Source organism: Mustela erminea, chromosome 1 (genome assembly GCF_009829155.1).
Source record: "Mustela erminea isolate mMusErm1 chromosome 1, mMusErm1.Pri, whole genome shotgun sequence".
NCBI classification, from domain to species: Eukaryota; Metazoa; Chordata; class Mammalia; order Carnivora; family Mustelidae; genus Mustela; species Mustela erminea.
The window spans coordinates 117,565,859-117,585,402 of record NC_045614.1 but is presented as its reverse complement, the minus strand read 5'-3'; the positions used below and the strand labels follow the sequence as shown (position 1 = coordinate 117,585,402).

The window sequence follows — 19,544 nt, the reverse complement described above, 5'->3', positions numbered from 1 at the left end:
GGCAAACAAGAATGTGTTGCAGATGCTATACTGTTTGTATCCATGCTTTACTAGATATTATGGAGCTAATTCCAGTGCTGTACAAATGTAGTTAGAAGATGGAGCAGCATGGCCAACTGAGAAGATAATTGTCTCTGGGCAAATGCACAATACAATCCTAGCCATAGTTCCTCCATCTGGTACTGGTTTTACAGTTGAATTTCTTAAAGACTCAGCAAAATGACAAAATGAATGAGATAGTGATTCTTTCTGTGCCAATCTAACTACTTAAGAAAAGTTACCAGTTACTGTTGTGTTCATCCATGTGATATTCCAGGACATGGCCTGACTAACTAGAATAAACTGCACAGCCTAAGAGGGCTCGGGTCCTAAAAATAGGGTTAACCATTACAGTGAAGCAGAGATGGGCGAAACAGCTCTAAATTCTGATTATTCATGTATAATAAAAAAATAACAGTGGCCAAATGCCAGCTGTTACTGAACAGAGACCTAACTTTTTCAGTACCTGGTCATATTGACATCGGTTATTTTTGATTGACCGGCATCCATTCCATCTCTTTGTGACAACTCTGTGATGTCTCTTGGAACTACGTCTCCCTATCTTTACTCCACGTGGTTCAGACAGTCTGGCCTAACTTTAAGCTTCATGGGTGGACATGTAATTCAGACCTGATCAATCAGCATAGTCCATCTCTTTCACCATAATGATTGGTTCTGGAATGGTCATGTAATCCAAGTTGGTCCAGTGATACTCAACCCTAGGAGTTTTACTGAACCGTAGAGGAGAAGCTCAGAAAATCTCTTTACTAAGTTTGCTTGGCTTTGCAGTATGAAAAGCTCAAACCAATAGGGCCCACAATATCAAATGAGCCAGAGAATGAAGCCAGGACAGAGCCCAATGTTGGAGAGACTTGAGTCTAATGACAATGTTTGTGCCCCTGGAGCTAACCATGCCTGAAGCTAGTATATCTCTATGGACTTTTCAGTTATGTGAGCCAGTTAATTCCCGTTTTTTGCTTTAAAAAAGAATAACAGTGGCAAGCATTGGTACTCTCACTTATTAGTGACCACACACTAAATAAATGTACATTAATACTCCATATTTCATTTAAGCAGTGACGACTCAAGATTATCTGTTTGAAGAATTTTCTGGGTAATAATCTGGTTATAGGTGGGTGGAGGAGGGTGGCTTTGTCCTGAAGATTTATTTGCATAACAGGAGCACCATTTTTTTTTTTTTTCTATTTCTGTTGAAAAGCATTTTCCAAAAATTTGTGAGGGGAAAAATTTGGCAGCATATATTTTTTTTCACTATCTTATGAGGAGACTTTTTAACAAATTCACCCGAGGATATTTAGAAGGTACTTTGTTCAGACTTAGTGAAGATACATGTTACATGTTAATTTGTAGATTTTTACCTGATAGGCATGCAAATAATTCCTGTCCATTTGCAAAGATAACACCGAGGGATGTAGTTTACTGCCTTGTAGGCATTTTGTATCTATTAGAAAATTCATTTAATTATTCTTTTGTGTGACTGACTACATAACTCTCCATTTTCTGATTCTCTCTTTTGTACCAGCCCTACCACCTTGCTGATTATCTGATTAATGACTAAATTGAATAAAATATTTGATAATGTTCATCCTGTATGTGCATAAGTGTATGTTCTTAACTTTTGGGAAATGGTAACAGATATGCATGCTGTAGGCATGACCATTGCTGTAGGATGCTCATCACTGCCGTCATTGGGACAAAGCAACATCCGCTGAGTCTGCAGTCCTGCTGAATACTCCAGAAACGGCCATAGATTCTCTTGTAGCCCAGAACTGACAGCTGCCGCTGCTGGATGCACCATCAGAAGCAAAAAAAAATAATAGCTTTCTCTTCCTCCCAACTTCCCAGCCATTTTGCATAAGGTCACTTGCATAAGAAGTTTGGCAAGAGGGCCTAGAAACCTTGTAGACTACTTGCTAACTATGATATTGGTAAGAGCACAGAGGATGTTTGCTGGAGTATCATGAAAAGGAGATGAGACAAGTAACTGGGACAAGGGAAAAATAAATGGAGATGAAAGTGGCACTAAAACCACCCTTTATAGGATCTATAAGGTACATATCATTATAAATCCCATTTTACAGGAAATGCGGGTGCAGAGAAATTAAGTAACCCACTGAAGATCACATAGCTGTTAGGCAACAAAAGTGGGATTTGGATGTAGGCTTTACTCAACATTTATTATTTAGCATTAGGCTACATCTCCTCCTTTATAAGGTGGAAGACAAACTGGAGTAGTTGGCAATACAATACAGCAGTAAGTCTGTAGAAGATTAAACAAGAACTTATAGAGCCAGGTTGATGGGGTCTAGGAACTAGCAATATTTGGAAGTGGGAGCAAGCAGGTAAAAATCTGTAGCTGCTGAACTGTCCCCATCCTTACGTCTGAAACTTGGGTTCCAGTTCCGAACCTTAGAACACTTAAGAGGGAATGAAGGCAGGGGGGAGGCATAAATTACTAGGTAGAGATTCAGTCCCAGGAAAAGCCAAGAGCTCTTTACTATCTGGGGCACAGGATTAAGGTTAGAACACCACAGGGTCCAGGTTAAAAGATCTAGTTAACTAATTGAAGTCCATATCAAGAATTCCAGGGAATATCACATTTGCATCTTAGCTGATTTTCCCCTTTTCTTGTCATTATTCTGTAGTGAAAGGATGAGATAAACTCAGATAAGTGCTTGCTGTCCCCAAAGAATTGAAACTAAAGGCATGCTCATCACTTGTCTGATTTCTGCTAGTGTAATAGGAACTCTGAAAAGATATCCTTAATTTAAAATACAGGAGAATGTCTGCAAAGCTATTTTTAAAATTCAGCCTAAGAGAATACTTTCAAAGAGATCTCTTATCACTTATTTATCATCCACTTGCTCATTAATTCACCTAAAAACATAAATTAATCACCAAACTAAATTTTGGGGATACAAAGACGAGTCAAACTCATTCCTTGCCTTCAAAGTGCTTACCATCCAAAGATGAGTAAAACAGGTGTAGGCAGTTATCTGCAATGTGAAGCACAATTAAGTAAATAAACAAGTAAAGAACTAGAGAAGAGAACATAATGTCTCAAATTCTCTGAGGGGTGAGAAGGGGCTTATGGAAGAGGCTGCTTTGTGGTGATTCTTAAGGCAGGATCATACTATTTACATGAAGTTCTATTTTTAAAACTTTGTAATATTATGACACCAGTAAATGTGAATGTACCTCCTGTGTTTAATTGCTATTTTCATGCTTTTAAATTTATATCCCTTGTCCAACACCCAACATAATCGCACAGATACACATGTTTGTATTTGAACTTAAAATATCTGGATAAGGGCAGGCTCAAGTGGAATAAGGCGAGGAGGGAGACGACCAGATGTCTTGTACTTTATGCTTCAAATGTGATTATTTTGATTGATATTTTTGGGACAAGTATGAAATATCTTTATAATAAATTATCTTTCTAAATAATACTTCTCCTTTTCCTACCCAGGTCAATATGATTCTGATAGGGAGAGCATGGTAGGACCAGAAACAGCAGATGGTATATAGAGCTTTGGAGCAAAGAGTTAAGGAACTTGAGGCTAATTGTTCTGGGTCCTAAATGCTTGAGTACTTGGTGTTGGGTCCATTATCAAAGGAACAAGACTGAGACAAAGTTACGTAAAGCCTTATTCTGTGCCAAGCATTAGAAGTTAGGCTGACCGGCCAGGGAAATGAGGCTGAGACAAAGTGAAAGTTTTGTAAAGATTTGTTCTATGCCAAGCATTAGAAGTCAGACTGACCGGCCAGGGCCGCCTCCAAAGAGAGCGACGCCCCTTGGTCTTACAGGCTAGTTTTTATAGGGCACAATCACAGGCATCTACATATGTGGCTTTGGCTGATTGGATGTCTCCTACCTGTGTGTTTTAGTAACGGTTACCTGGAACCGATACTACTAACTATTGAGGCGTTTATTAAACAACAAAATGGCCTTGTTTTAGGTATGTGTTTTAGTAATAGTTACCTGGAACTGATAGAAACAAAATGGCCTTATTTTAGGTGTGTGTTTTAGCAACAGTTACCTGGAACTGATATCAATAACTGTTGAGGCATTTATTAAACAACAAAATGTCTACCTAGGCAACATGGAGTCTCTATGGCTAAGTAGGCCCAGGCAGGCCCTAGGGGGTTAACATGTTTTAACGTGGAATCGACCCCCACACTTGGAAGTCTTTTGGCTGAAAACAATAGAAAACTGACTTACTCTGGATTAAACATGAAGGGAATTTGTTATCCAAAGTAACTGAAAGTCCATGGGAGATGTCTTTTCCAGGCACAGCGGAATCCAGGTACTTAGAGAAACTTCAGAAATATTTCTCTTTGTATCTTGCCCCTACTTTTCTCTAGCTGGGCTTATTTTCAGGCATCAGAATGGCACTAGCAGCCACAAGCAATATCCTATTGGTTTAGGAATTCCTGTAGAAAGAAAGCTTTCCCTTCCCTCAAATTCTAGCAAAGGTCCCAGAGCTACCTTTTTTTTGGCCTGACTTCAGCCATGTCCCTTTCTGTGAAGAATAACTGATTCTAGGAGCTCTGAGAGTTATGATTGGCTAGGTCCACTTCATTTTCCCACCTCTAGAGTATCTTCCTCTGAGAAAGGGAAAGGAACAAAAAGTTTAACGGCTATGCTCAAGGTTATTATCAGAAGGGGAACTGGATTATGGGCGGGAAAACACCAATAGAAAAGCTATGCTAAGGGATTTGCAGATATGAGGAATGAGGACTTAAAATCTTTTTTAATCCCCTGGCATGAGTGAGAAATGAGAGGATCCAGCTAAGGACACACAGCTACAGTGTTGGGGAAAGGCTGGATGGCTGCATGAGTGACAAAAATGACCTCAGAGACTATAGTAGATGATGAATTATTCATAAGAAAGCACCTCTCTGGTTGTTTTTAAGAGAATGAAAAAAACAATCCATGTTGCAAGATACAAATGCATATTCCCAAAGTAGGTAATTTGTTCATATGGAAATCTTTAATTACTGGGGGAATAAGAAGACTTGTGTATGCCGATGATACAAAGACCCACTGTCATTAAAACACTTAACTTCTTTTTTCCTTTAAATTAATCAGGATGTGCTCTGCTTATCCATGAGCAGCAATCTATCTTTCCAGATTTTTGTTTCTTTCTAGTTCCCTCTCCACTCCACCCCTATTACTGAGTCACTAACACAGCGTTATTTTTACTGTATAAGGCAGAGACTTGTTAACGTGAGATATGTTTCCATTTGTCATCTGCTTTACAGTGAATTTCGAGTCCGTGTCTTTATCACCTTGGTTTCAGTTTTGAATGCTTCTTCTCTATTTCCCAATGTTGGTTTCAGCACTGGCAGCAGCTTTGCTGTGGGGGGTTAAGAATCATGTATCTGCTAAAGCATTTCTCATAAGCGAGTGTGCCAAAAACAAGTGTGAAAGACTGAAACACACCACACACAATTATGGGATAGAATCTAGGCTTATCCACTGCCTCACTATACCCACTGCCACCACGACTACCTCATCAGATAAGATGATGGTTCATTAAGACTTGGCATATTTTTACTACTTATTACAGTTTAGGATATATAAAATATCACCAATTACCTAAATTAATTACAGGGAATGGCTACACCATGCTCACATCTTTGAATTCTTCACTGCTGTAATTTTCTTTCTAGATACCTGTTGTTGAGGAATGTGGGATGGAGTGGCAAGAGCTTTAAGACTCCTTTCATCATTTTTAAAATTGACGTTCCAATGTAACTAGGAATTCATGTGAATTCATTTAAAATCTAGCTTCGTTATTCCTCAATGAAAATCTGTAACACCCTCTTGCCACAACCAAGGTATTACTGCTTTTTTGAAAATATACCACAGCATGTTTGCTTGAATATCATGAATAATTAGAAATAAAATAAATTTGTCAAAATTAATGAACACATTTTGCTTTGTGAGCTATTGTCCTTTATTATTAAATCATATTTCTATATGATACACCGTAAAAATACTCTAATAGGTAGTAATGCTTCTTATTATTTATTAATGGCAAGTGGATGCCACCCAGCATTTTATATGCTAATACATTTGATCTCAGTTCTGGCTCCAACTTTTCTTCTACCAGATGGGCCGTTTTGGACAAGTTTTAACCTCTCTAAGCCTCAGTTTTCCTTTGCAAAAAAGAAGTAGCTATTATTATTTACTCAGCATATATGGCAGGATTTTCTAAAGATTGATCATAGCAATGTAGATTAAAGAATTTTGCTAAATTATAAACTACATATAATTTTAAAATATAAAGTATATACAGCTATAGGATATGATTGAATGCAGACCATAAACTCTTTAAAGGCAAAGATTTGGTCTACTTTGTTTATAACAGTGCTTGATATAAGAGATATTCAATAAATACTTGTAAATGAATGAATAAATGACTAGTCCTGGACTACTTAACATTAGGTCAGTATTATGGATTAAATTGTGTCCCCCCAAAAGATATGTTGAAGTCTTAAACCTGGAACCTCAAAATGTGACTTTATTTGGAAATAAAGTCTCTGTCGATGTGATTGAGTTAAGATAAGGTCATATGGATTAGACTGGGCTCTAATCTATTGACTAGTATCTAAGAAGAAGAGAAAAATTTGGATTCTGGAACAGAGGAGATCCTCTGAAGACAGAGGCAGAGATTGGACTGATGCATTCACAAGTCAATGAATGCCAGCAACCACCAGAAGCTAGAAGAGTCAAAGAAGGATTCTCCCCTAGAGCCTTCAGAGAGATCATGGTTCCGCTGACACCTTGATTTCATACTTCTAGACTGAGAGAGAACACATTTCTGTTGTAAGCCACCCAGTTTGTGATACTTCATTAGCAGCCCTGAAAAACTGATATGGCCAGCATCATGAAAGATGTGGCAATGTCTGTGATGATGCAGGGGATTGCTATTCGATCTCTGTCTTCATATTCAGAAATTTTATTTTGGAGAGAATTTGATTTACTTTGACTTATATGAATACCTGGAATAATTTATTATAACAGAGGTTTCCCTATTATTGTAAGGGAAAATAGCAATATTTAATAAGCATTAGATAGTAGTAATTATTCTGCCATAGACAATACAATCTTAAGCCTAGACAACTGTCTAAATCTTCTGTTTTCTGCCAATCACTTTCATCTAAATCATTTCTCAGCATATGCTACTTAGGTGTTAACAGATCTACAATATAATTACCAAAAGATATAGGGTCAATTATTACACAAGTTATATTTCCAGATACCTGCCCTTTCTGAAAATATTTTTCTTTACCATATGCAACTTTCTGGATACAGTTTTTCATTTGCATAATTTGTATCATTAACTACTACTTGCCTATAGAGCTTATTAAACTTGATTTTTTTTTTTTTATGTTATGGTGCAGCTCCATCTCAAAATACTTGATGAGCACATGGAGATTTAAAGACTGGAGCAGTCTTCTCAGCCAGATTGGTTTTGGTCCACAGATTTTATGGGGCAATATCACTGGTGCATCTATGCTGTGGATATGACTGAATCACAAATGATGGAATTTGTTATTAAGGTAATTTAAAGCCCTGTATCAACAATTTTGTAGTCATCATTGAGATACAATCTTTCCCCCTTTTCTCAATGATAAAAAATGTACCTGTGATTCAGAAGTTATTCTTATGAGGTACTCCCAACTTTTCAATTTAGTCTTTAAATAGAAACACATATTTTATATTAGAATATCCCCCAACGAACAGCTTTCTCTTTTCAAAGGCACTTCTGAGTTATTATACAAATATAAAAAGTTTTCCATAGGCTCATCATAGGACAGAATTTATAGAAACTTCTATCTGGGTATCCAATTAATATTCAAGGACATTTCAAATATGCCAAGATTTGTCATGAATTATGCATTCTTTTAGATTTCTATAATCTCTACTTTCTTTGAAATATGTGCTATAAATCTTGCCCTGATTTCTCCAGTTTTGATATAACATTTTTATCCAAATCAATTTTCTGTTCTAACTTTTTTCAGGGAGTAAAGAAAGTACAATGATTTGCTAAAATTAGAATGAAGCTTTTAAAAAATCTCAGAATGCCTTAAGTCACACAAAGTTGTTTTTGCTGTTTTTCTTTATGTGTGTAGTTGCCAGTGTTGTGTACTGGAATTTTATTTTTTAATTTTTGTGCACAGGATTGTCAGTGGTCTGCTGAAATGTATTAGGTTTCATTTCATTGGTCAGAAAAACAATAATCTTCATGCCAGTATCTAGGCTCACCCAATTAAGCTGTTCCATTAAAAACATTGCATATTATTGTATTTTTGTCCCATAAACATCAAATAGTGATAACACTTTTTTTTTTCATGATATCCTGGAGTCATCTATTAATCTATGCTTGGAAGTCTAGTCAATGCATTTGTGCAAGATATTCCAATAAAAACAGAGCAAAGACCGTGTCAGATAGAGTGGGAAGAGAATTTTATAATATATTAATATGAGTCTTGATTTCTTTTTTAAAATAAACATTGTGTTGATAATATTTGCTGCAATGTTATTATTCAAAGAAACATTAGCAGCATTTGTATTTTGGCAAGAGAATTCTTAAAAAAATTACCTGTCTGGGAAATTTTTGAATACTGTCTCCAATACAATTTTTTACTTTGTGTTCTACCCAATCAATGCTGAAATTAATGAACCTCTGCTTCATTTCCTCATTTTTGGAACCATATCAATAGAGCAAAGAAATTAGAGATGCTTTCATTAAACTATTATTCTGCCTGAAAAAGATAATATTCCTGGTAAATTTTTAAAAAAAATCATAAGAGTTTAGCAAATGGGGGTGTGGTGCCTGGTGGCTCAGTCAGTTAAGTGTCTGACTGGATCTCAGCTCAAGTCTTGATCTCAGGGCCATGAGTTCAGACCCTGCATTAGGCTCTGTGCTGGGCATGGAGCCCACTTTAAAAAAAAAAAAAAAAAATTGAATTTAGCAAACCAGATTTTAAAGACTTATTTTAAAGACTTACAGACTTTTGATACGGGAAAAATATCTCAACTCATTTGATCACAAGAGTAATAGTGAAAAATATATTATGCAGTTACATTTTTGTAAGACTTTCTGTTTTGTTTTGCTTATAAGAACTTTTCCATTAAATTGATTGTCTATCCTTAAGTCACCTCCGTTTTATCATTTCTGCTTTTCCTATGGTATATAACTATTTATTCAAAATGTACACTGCTTAAAGTTAATAAGCATAGTAAAACCAAAGCCAAAATGTCTCACATCTAACTCCTAATTGTCAACCAAATTTTTAAAATAATTTTTAATTTTTTATTAACATATAATGTATTATTAGCCCCAGGGGTACAGGTCTGTGAATCACCAGGTTTACACACTTCACAGCACTCAGCATAGCGCATACCTTCCCCAATGTCTATAACTCCACCACCCTCTCCCTACCCGCCTCCCCACTCCATCCCACAACCCTGTTTGTTTTGTGAGATTAAGAGTCTCTTATAGTTTGTCTCCCTCCCAATCCCATCTTGTTTTATTTATTCTTTTCCTACCCCCCAAGCCCCCCACGTTGCCTCTCAACTTCCTTATATCGGGGAGATCATATGATAATTGTTTTTCTCTGATTGTCAACCAAATTTTACAGGTATTCATTCCCAGTAACAGGTGAAAGAGTGTTTTTCAAAATTTCCTCTCCAATTCTTCATAGTAGCAGATCCTATATCAAAATCCATTTCTCCTTCCTGTTGCCTTTTTGCATTGGTGTTCCTCTTAATTGCCACTATGCCCCATTTGACCTTTTCCTATCTTTATAAAACTCCCAGACTTAAATACATTTAAATAACTTGTCCAAAGTCACAAAACTGGTAAGTGTTGACACCAGTCTGTCTAACACCTAAACTCTTACTTTTTCTACTGTTTCAAAAAGTACTCCAGCAAGAGCAATTCCATCCATATACACTCATGAGTTTGTTGGCTACTCAAAGTAAATTTGTTGTAACAGTGCTTCTTAAACTTTCATGTATGTACAAATAAGGTAGGAATCTTATTAAAACTACAGATTCTGATTCTGGAGGTCTGGGGTGGGACCTGAGATTCTGAATTTCTCATGAGCTTCCAGGGGATTCAAAGACTGCCATACTTTTAGTAGGAAGGCCTTGTAAGGCCCAGCAGAGTTTGGGGGTTAGTTAACCTATTATCCAATTTTATTCGCTATTTTTCCTACAAACACTCCACAGTTTTTAGGGTTTATTATCTTATTCATTGTTAAATATTTAAAAATGATCACAATGAGTCAGTTTAGATTTATTGTTATAATAAAATAAACGAGACTCAAATAAATTAATATTCAGAATTATTAGCCAATCTGTCAGTTCCTTGTGTCCTTTTTCTTTTGTAATGGAATTGGCAGAGCCATCACTAACGAAAAAAAAAAAAAAAAAAGAATTGAGTATTATCTACTTCAACCAGCCATTTTCTCAAGAGAAAAAAGGAGGCCCAAGTGGACAATTTTGAATATGTACTATCTCCTGTCCCTTCCAATATTTTTATCCAGGTGAAAACAGGTATGAGGAATATGAACAGCCTTGAAGGAGAAGCAGTTCATCCTAGGGCAAACAGAAGAGCAGGTATGAAAGCAGGGAATGGGCTATCCTCAAAGAAGCATGGGGTGGCAGCAGGTAAAGGTAGGGGGGAAGAGCTTTAAGAACCAGATAAACCTAAGTTGGAATAATGGCTTACTCTGTTCACTGGGCATATGATTTTGGACAAGTCATTGATCCTGGTTGAGCTTAGTTTTCTAATCAGCAAACATTTATCTGGCAGTGTTGTTAAGATTAAGAGAATAATGGATGTCAAAGGACCTGGTACATAGAGTAGGCAAGACACAGTTTAATTTTTTGCTGTATCTGTCTGAAGGTGAGCTGCTAAGCGCTGATTTTATGCACACAGCCTTGAGGAGGTTTCCCCAGCTTTTTAGCTCATGCTTCCTCCCTGGAGTTTAGTCTAGTTGTCTTCAGCCCCAAATAATATTAAAAAATGGGGTCTAGAGGAATTAATCTGATCTTAGACAGGGCACTGTCATGGTATCTGAGTCACCTAATCTCCCACTTACATTTGCACGTATATTATGATACTATGGGTCATAAATATTTTACCGATTAATACAGTTGGAACTGGGCCCATCCCTATAGTCATTAAATCAAGTCTGTTTGGTTCGGTCACAAGCATTATTTGACAAACTTATGTAAAATAAATTTTGCATTTGCTTACTTTACAATATAGAGAGAAATCTGAAACTTTAAATAATGAGTAACCGTAATTCTGAAAATAAAGAATTCCATCCTTTTTAAGAGCAGATCGTGGTGAATTTCTGTTAGCATTTGACATTTAGATCTATAGTCATACTTATCATGAACAAGGCTTCTCAGCATCCAACCTCTGCTTTCTCAAATCTATGGTAACTGAAGGTAGTCTTTCAGATATCTTTTGGATGCTGTTTTAACTGATAAGCAAAGGGGAACAAAGAGCAGGGTAGAGGTAGGAAGTTGGATCTAGGAGTCATTGGTTCACCAACACAGCAAAGTGATGAGAATTTTCCTGCTATTCAGGAAGATAATGGGGTTGCTTTTCAGCCTCTGGATTAAGGGATTTGAAGTGGCATAACCTTTCTGGGGAGGTATGTCAAGTTCTATAGTGGAGATGGCACCAGGGTCCATTAGAGCTTATTGTCTGTGAAAAGCAAGTGTTTCTAGGTATCCAATAGCAAAATCACTAAAAATATTTCCGATCTCTAATTCACTGATTTCTCTACTTCCTTTACATTCTTTATTCCATACCTTCCTTCACCCCCATGATATTTAGCTTGGATTCCACTGCCCAATACCACTACTACTTCCTCTTAAATCACATTTTCCCGGAAAAATCCCATCTTGAAAGAATCCTTCATTCATCTTTGCTGAGCCTTCACCAAAGCAGCTAAGTAGATGGCAGAGAAAAATTACAACCTTAGGCTGACTTACATTGTTCATTTCCCTCAAATGTGTCCTTGATACTGGCCAGAAATCTATTCTTCCAATAAGCTTGGTCACCCATCCATAGTAACTAGCAGATCATAACTTTTCTCTCATTCTCTGACCTTTCCTCCTCTCCTCCTATCACGGCCATTTTCTGTTAATGCCATTGCCTAAGAAATCCTAAAGAAAATGTAAGTTATCTGCAGTTAGGAGAAGTTAAGTGCTTCCCTATGCTTTGTCACCAAATCTACAATGTATTTTCCTACTCCATTTCCATCCTTTTTTCCTGGATGGCTCCTGTTATGGGCTGAGTTGTGTCCTCCCAAACTCACATTTTGAAGTCCTAACCTCTAGTACTTAGAATGTGACTGTATTTGGAGATAGAGCTTTTAAAGAGGGAATTACGGTAAAAAGAAATTACATGGGTGGGCCTCCATCCAATATGACTGGTGTCCTTTTTTTTTTTTTTTTTTTTTAAGATTTTATTTATTTGACAGAGAGAAAGAGAGAGATCACAAGTAGCCCTAGAGGCAGGCAGAGAGAGGGAAGGGGAAGCTGGCTCTCCGAGGAGCAGAGAGCCTGATGCAGGGCTCCATCCCAGGACCCTGAGATCATGACCTGAGCTGAAGGCAGAGACCCAACTCACTGAGCCACCCAGGTGCCTCTGGCTGGTGTCCTTTTAAGAAGAGAATGTTGTACAGATCAAGGAGTGATCATGTGACCATGTGACAACACAGTGAGAAGATAGCCATTGCAAGCCAAGGAGCAAGGCCTTAGGAGAAAATAAATCATACCTAAACTCCAGAGCTGTGAGAGAATTAATTTTTGTTGTTGAAACCACCCAGTGTATGGCATTTTGTTGTGGCGGTCCTAGCAAACTAACACAGCCTCATTCAAGACTCAGCTTAAGTGTCTCTTAAAAGAAAATACATCCCAATCTAAATTAAGCTTTTGAACATACTGTATGTTTCTCCATAGCACTTATCACAATTGGCAATGATATATAGATTTGTTTATGTCTATCTTCCTTAATAGATTTTAAGATCTTTTTTTTTTTAAAGATTTTATTTATTTATTTGACAGCGAGAAATCACAAGTAGGCAGAGAGGCAGGCAGAGAGAGAGGAAGGGAAGCAGGCTCCCCGCTGAGCAGAGAGCCAGACACGGGGCTCGACCCCAGGACCCGATCCCACCTGGGATCATGACCTGAGCCGAAGGCAGCAGCTTAACCCACTGAGCCACCCAAGCGTCCCAGATTTTAAGATCTTGAGTAAAGAATGGAACTAGTGGTAGCATCAAGGGATGGGAAGGTAGCTATCCCCCCTCTATTATTTCCCTATGTTTATTTGATATGGATAATTGGAATTTTGTCAGTGCTGAGTCAAGTGTGCAAAAAACACTCAAAACAAGTTCTCTGCCTCATTTCAACAAGTTTTACTTCTAAATCTCTTTTATAGAAACTGGAAACTGTATACACAGAAATTGTAAAACTAATTCATGTACTTCACTGCTATATTCCTAGGACCTAGCACTATACCTGATACACAGCTCGAGATCAGTAAATTTTTTCAAGAAAGAAGGAATGAAGGATGGAAGGAAGGAAGAAAGGAAGGGAGAGAGGTAAGGAGGGTGAGAGGAAAAGAGGAAGTAGTTGTGACTGTAAGGAAAACCAATACCTGCCAATAGAGACATCTCAGATATAGCTGATGTGAAGTGTGAGTGGACAACTTTCCATTTAGGGGTTTTTAACATGGAGTTTATGAACATAATGTCAGCAGGAGGTAGCTGGTTTGCCTGGTTCATCCTGTTCTTTTCACCTCTGAATGTATTCTAATTTATTGAGCACTGTGGTGATTAATTTTACGTGTCAACTTGACTGGGCTACAGGGTGCCCAGGTATTTGTTTGAAACATTATTCTGAGTGTGTGTGTAGGCTGTTTGTAGATGAGATTAATATTTAAATTGGTAGAATGGGTAAATCAGATGACCCTTCCCAATGAGGATGGGTATCATACAACCCACTGAGGGCCTGGATAGAACAAAAGATAGAGTAAGAGAAAATTTCCTTGTCTGACCAACTAACCTCAAGCTAGGACATCAGTTCTCTGCCTTCAACTTGGACATGGGCTGGAATTGACACCATTGTCTCTCTCTAGAATCCAGCTTGCTGACTATGATCCTTGGACTTCTCAATTTTCATAACTGTATAAGCCAATTCCTTATAATAAATTTCTTTGTATTTATCTGTACATCTTCATCTATCTATATATTATATAAATATTTTATAAATAAAATATTCATTCTGTTTCTCTGAAGAACCCGGTCTAATAACACCTAGCAGATATTTATGGATACTTAGAGATGAAAAGGGGAATTGTAGAAACTATTATATTCCTCAAACCATTACAATATGATAGCCATCTGAGTGAGTTCTTATAATTTGAAACAGATTGTATAAGTCAGTGTTTACCAATGCAACAAAAGTTCTTGGGAATTTTATGTGGAATGTTCCATTGTATGCATTTCTATATTTATATGTTTCTCCATAATGAAGATGCTAGGTTTTTATCAGTTCTTTTTTAACGTTTTATTGTGAAAAAATTTAAACATATACAAATATAGAGAGAATAGTATTATAAACCCTCATGTACCCATTAACCCAGCTTCAATAATTATCAACTCATGACCAACCTTATTTTATCCTCCTCACCCTGATTATTTTGAAACAAATCCCAGACATCATATCATCTCATGAAAAAATGCCAAACAGCTAATTTACAAATATATTTTTAGAACACGATCCTCTACTGATTTTAGGATTGCCTTTTATTTCTACTTTGAGTTGAATAATGGATTTATTATTTTCTATTCTTTTTTCCCTACAGACATCCTCCTGTGTATGGAGCAAAAGTAAATCACTTTGCCAACTACTTAGCCACATTATTTTATTTAGGTAGACAGAATATGAGTAGAGAGTCAAACTTGGCTTGTTACTAAGTGTGTGACTTTGGTAAGATTTTAGCTGTCTTTGTCTCAATTTGTTCATCCCTAAAACAAGAAAATAGTTGAGGAGTGTACCTGTGACATGCACTCACAGGTACATAAAATAAATATTTTATTTAATAATAAAATATTATTAATATTACTATTATTTCATGTGAAAACCAGAGCTAGAATACGCAGGTGAAAGTGATGACTTATCTATAATTCTTGTAGTTACTAGTAACTCCAATAGCTGAGTATATAGCAGGTGCTCAGAAAATGTCACCAAGAAGCAAAGAAGTCACCTTTTCCTCTTTCCATCTTAGAGAATGTCAGGTGTCCTCATGTACACCTGAGCTTATAATAGCTTTTCCCTGTGTCAAGGGGATAACAGTGCAGATTGATCTCCTCTCTAATGGTGGGTGCACAGACTCTCAGCTTACATCTGGTGATAAATAATGAGGCAAGCTAACAGATCCAGCCTGCAGTCAATTATTCCAGGTCTATGTTTCTTAGTCTTCCAAGGGGCCCTCAATAGGGACTTAGGAAGCCATAGAAATGAGAGGAAAATGGAGAAATAAAGAAAAAACAATTCCATCTGTCAAAATGATGATGGATGCTGTCCAAACCTGTGAACAAAACCTGAAGTGCTAATTCTATGCACTGCTGATGCCTTTAATTATGCAACTTTGACAGATGGAATGATTGTTATGCAGTTTTTATTTAAGAAGCTCATGCAAAACTGCCATTTTTGTACCAAGGGTAATCAGTCACATTAAAGAATTTGCCAGAAAGTAAACTCTGCCTTATTTATAGCTTACTAGGTCCTAATTATGCCTCATAAATGGACAGTCATATAATAAAACAAACACAAAATATACTTGACTGCAAATTACTACACAGCAGTTACATGTCAGAATAGGCAGTCATTTCAAGCCACGTAATATTTTCCTGTGAATATGCAGTAAACACACTCCAGGGTCATATCTTGTTGAGGCAGAATTCCAAAGACCTGAAATAATGTTTTTCCTTCGTCTTAGCTTCAGTAGGGCCTTCAGAAAGTGACAGAACAATCATTGTTTGCCTTATATATGTATTCCTCTTAGTGTAGTTCATACATATATGTGCTTGTCTAATTACAAGAATTTTCACCAGCCCCTTCTGCTAATTTCCTGCAGTGTACTTTTAGTGTCACCTGCATTGGTGTCTCACTTAGCCCCAAAATACATCTTAATAGATTTTTAGTTTCTTTCCTTTGGTATCCTTGCCTCAGTGAGGCTGTATTCCTTTTATCACCTCCTCAATCTCCTTATCATGGCCTTTTTTTTAAAAAAGAGACATAGATATACAGAATCTGGAGGGGATCTTGGATATATAATCTATGTGTGGTTACTAAGCTGTTAAAGCTATCCTTTTGGTTCCACAGCTACCACTTAGTCTAAGCCTTCATCATCAAGCAATTGTAGGTCCATGGCTATAGCCTCCTCAGTTCTCTCTCTCCTGATTTAATCTATACACTCTTGAAAGATGCTTTTCCTAAAGCACAATTCTTACACATTTCCCCTGCTCAGGACTCTTCAATGGAACTCTTGCCTCTAGTGTAAAGCCTAAGCCTGGCATGCAAGCTTCTCATGACCTGGCCCCAGTCTATCTTTCCCCACTTTTCCTTCAGCTTACGAATGCAATAGTCTTTGCTCTAACTGTATCAGACAGTTTATCATTCTCTGGCTTCTCTCTTCTAAGCTTCTATTCCTTTGCACATTTCCATTTATCTACCTTAAACACCTTTCTAAATCATCTTTTCCTCTTTGAATCCTAGACTTCCTTTCCAGTTAAGGCAAGACAACTCCTCCAAAGTGTTCACCCTCAATGCAGTTTTGAACACAGGCTTTGTATATGGGTATTACATTATCTGGCATTTGGAATATTCTAAATTGCTATTTTTCAATTTCATATTGCAGGCTTTTTTCTTTTCCAATAAAAAAATTTGTTAGCTTCTCCTGCAATAAAGAAGCTAACAAACTAGCTAGTTAATATAATTTAGCAAAGTAGCTAGTTAATATAAAATATGTATATCTATGTCTATATATAGCTTTCTAAATTATGAGCTACTAGAGTTTGGGACTCTGAGATAAAAATAGTATAACATAAGATTGTGAGAAATAGCCTCTACCAGATTAAAACTCTGATCCTGGTACTTGCTAGCTATGTGCCACTGGATGAGGTACCTAAACTCTGTGAACCTCTGTTCCTCCACCTATAAAATAGAGGTAATAGTCTTTTATCTCAGAGGGCTGTTGTAAGATATAAGTGGCATAGTAAATCAAATGTGCCCAGTAAATTATAGCTATTAGGATATAAAATTATCTTGTATTTTTACTGCTGAGCACAGTGACTGGCAAATAGTTGGCATTTAATAAATAATGATTGAACTGAACTGCATTATGGTAACAGCATTTACATCAGCCTACCACCACTCTTGATGGTTGATGATGAATTTTCCCCAACTTAGTTGAATTTTTTAACATCAAAGATAAGGTTTGTTTTAAACTAGTCAGTATATAAAAATTAATATTATAAACTTTTATATCATTTATTAATAAAATAAAAATATTTTCAGTTATGAACATGTGAATTTCAGTTGGATGTAGACCTTTATGTGTTTAAGTGATGGAAAATCTTCTTGACAACCCAGTTAAGATGTACTTGCCAACACTGTGAATTGAATACAATAGAAACAAGTGTCATCTAAATTTTAGTAAAAGAATAGTTGTTAATAGAAAAGAAAGTATTAGAAAAGTATGGGAAGGACGAAAAGATCTTCAGAACTTGGGGAGGCAGGTTGGTATAATGGAGACAACAAAGACTGAAGATAAGTGTTAAGTTCAATTTTTTATCCACAGCTGGCCTTTCACTCTAGACTGCTATTTGTAAATTGAGGGGGTTAAAATAGACCATAATTTCACAAACTTCAGTCATTTATGAACCACCTTGATGATTTTTGCCATATCTGAATACCATGTAAGTTATTGTTCATGTAATGTTTTATTTAAATTGACTCACTTTTACTTTATTCAAATACAGTTATAAAAGGAAATGACATGTCACTGTCTTAAGTAGAAAACTAGAATTAGATGCCACAAATAATTACTGTAAAAATAAACAAAAAAGAGCTATATTATTAAAAGAAAATACATTAGCTAGATAAAGTTTCCTAGTAAAAGATTTGAGTCTGAATCAGATCTTATTTTGATAAAAAAGTAAACTATCAAGTATTAGATAGATGTTAAAGAAAAAACAGGACAAAAATAAGATATCCTCATTCATGTAGTCCAAATATATTGAAAGAAAATTGAAAAGGAAATGACTTCCTCACTGGGTAACTCACTGGGTCACTCACTGTTAGTGATTGCCATACACCTACTATCAAACTCTTTTGGACTCTCAGCAATGTTATGGACTCCCACTAGGTAATCTAGATTACATTCCTCACATTCAATCACACTTAACATGTGGTGAACAAAGCAGAAATGAAAAGTTTGTACCAAAGATAAGAGCCCAGGGTACAGTATGACAAAAATACTTATGGTTACATGATAGTTTTATTTTCTATTGATAATTTCATGTGACAGTTTTAAACTCTCAGTGTGTTTGGAGAATCGCTGAACAATCTCAGTAATCATTTAGCCAACTATCACAAAATCAACCTTTGAAGCCTGCTTCCCTCCACAAGCAACAAAACATTTTATCTCACCTGATAACCAGTGGGTAAGAAGAAATGGGTATTGACTTTGGAACCAATTTAATTAAGTTCAGATTCAAACTCATCACTTTCTAGGGTGTGTGTCCCTGAGAAAAATTGTTTAATCTCATTTATTTCTTGAGTTGTGCTGTGTTGGGGGAGGTCACTGATTAGATGTGATCCTTGGCTACTCCCTGAGCTGGACCATGGCAACTGAAGTCTCCTCAACTCCTTCCCTTCTCTTTGAAATATGGGTTTTGCTTGTCTTCCCTCTTCCCAGATGCTGCCCCCAGGACATATCCTTGAGATAGTGATGTAGAGCTCAAACCATCTGGGTGGTATATGTGACTGAACCCAAGTAAGGCCTATACATAAAATTATAAGATTTGGTGGGTAGGTGCAAAGATCTACTAATCTTGTGACCTTCCAAGACAAGCCTCATATGTAAGTGCCCATTGCTTATTAAACCTGTCACCTGCCAACCTGGAAGGGCTTGCCTCTTTTTTCAGTCTCCCTCAGCCATCTATGTCTGGAGCCAGTTTTGGATTGCACCTGGGAAGTCCCCAAAGAGCTTGTGAACCATCAGGGTGGTCTTCAAAGATGGTGACAAAGCAGTCTCCTGAACTTCCCTTCTCCTCCAAATGTACAATTATACATGGAGAAATTCCTTTTGTAAGAAATTCAGAAATGGAGTGACTCCTACACTTTGAAAGAATGAGAAAATACCCACATCAAA

General features: G+C 36.7%; 1 long non-coding RNA gene across 1 annotated transcript in view; it reads left to right on the top strand.

The window, feature by feature from the left end:
* The window catches only part of LOC116588668, a 61,970-nt gene extending 48,279 nt beyond the window's left edge, over positions 1–13,691 (top strand). Inside the window, exons 3-5 of the long non-coding RNA XR_004285037.1 lie at positions 7,474–7,632; positions 10,627–10,699; positions 13,607–13,691. This is a non-coding gene — a long non-coding RNA (uncharacterized LOC116588668). The remainder of the gene's footprint in view (positions 1–7,473; positions 7,633–10,626; positions 10,700–13,606) is intronic.
* The last annotated feature ends 5,853 nt before the right edge of the window (positions 13,692–19,544 follow it).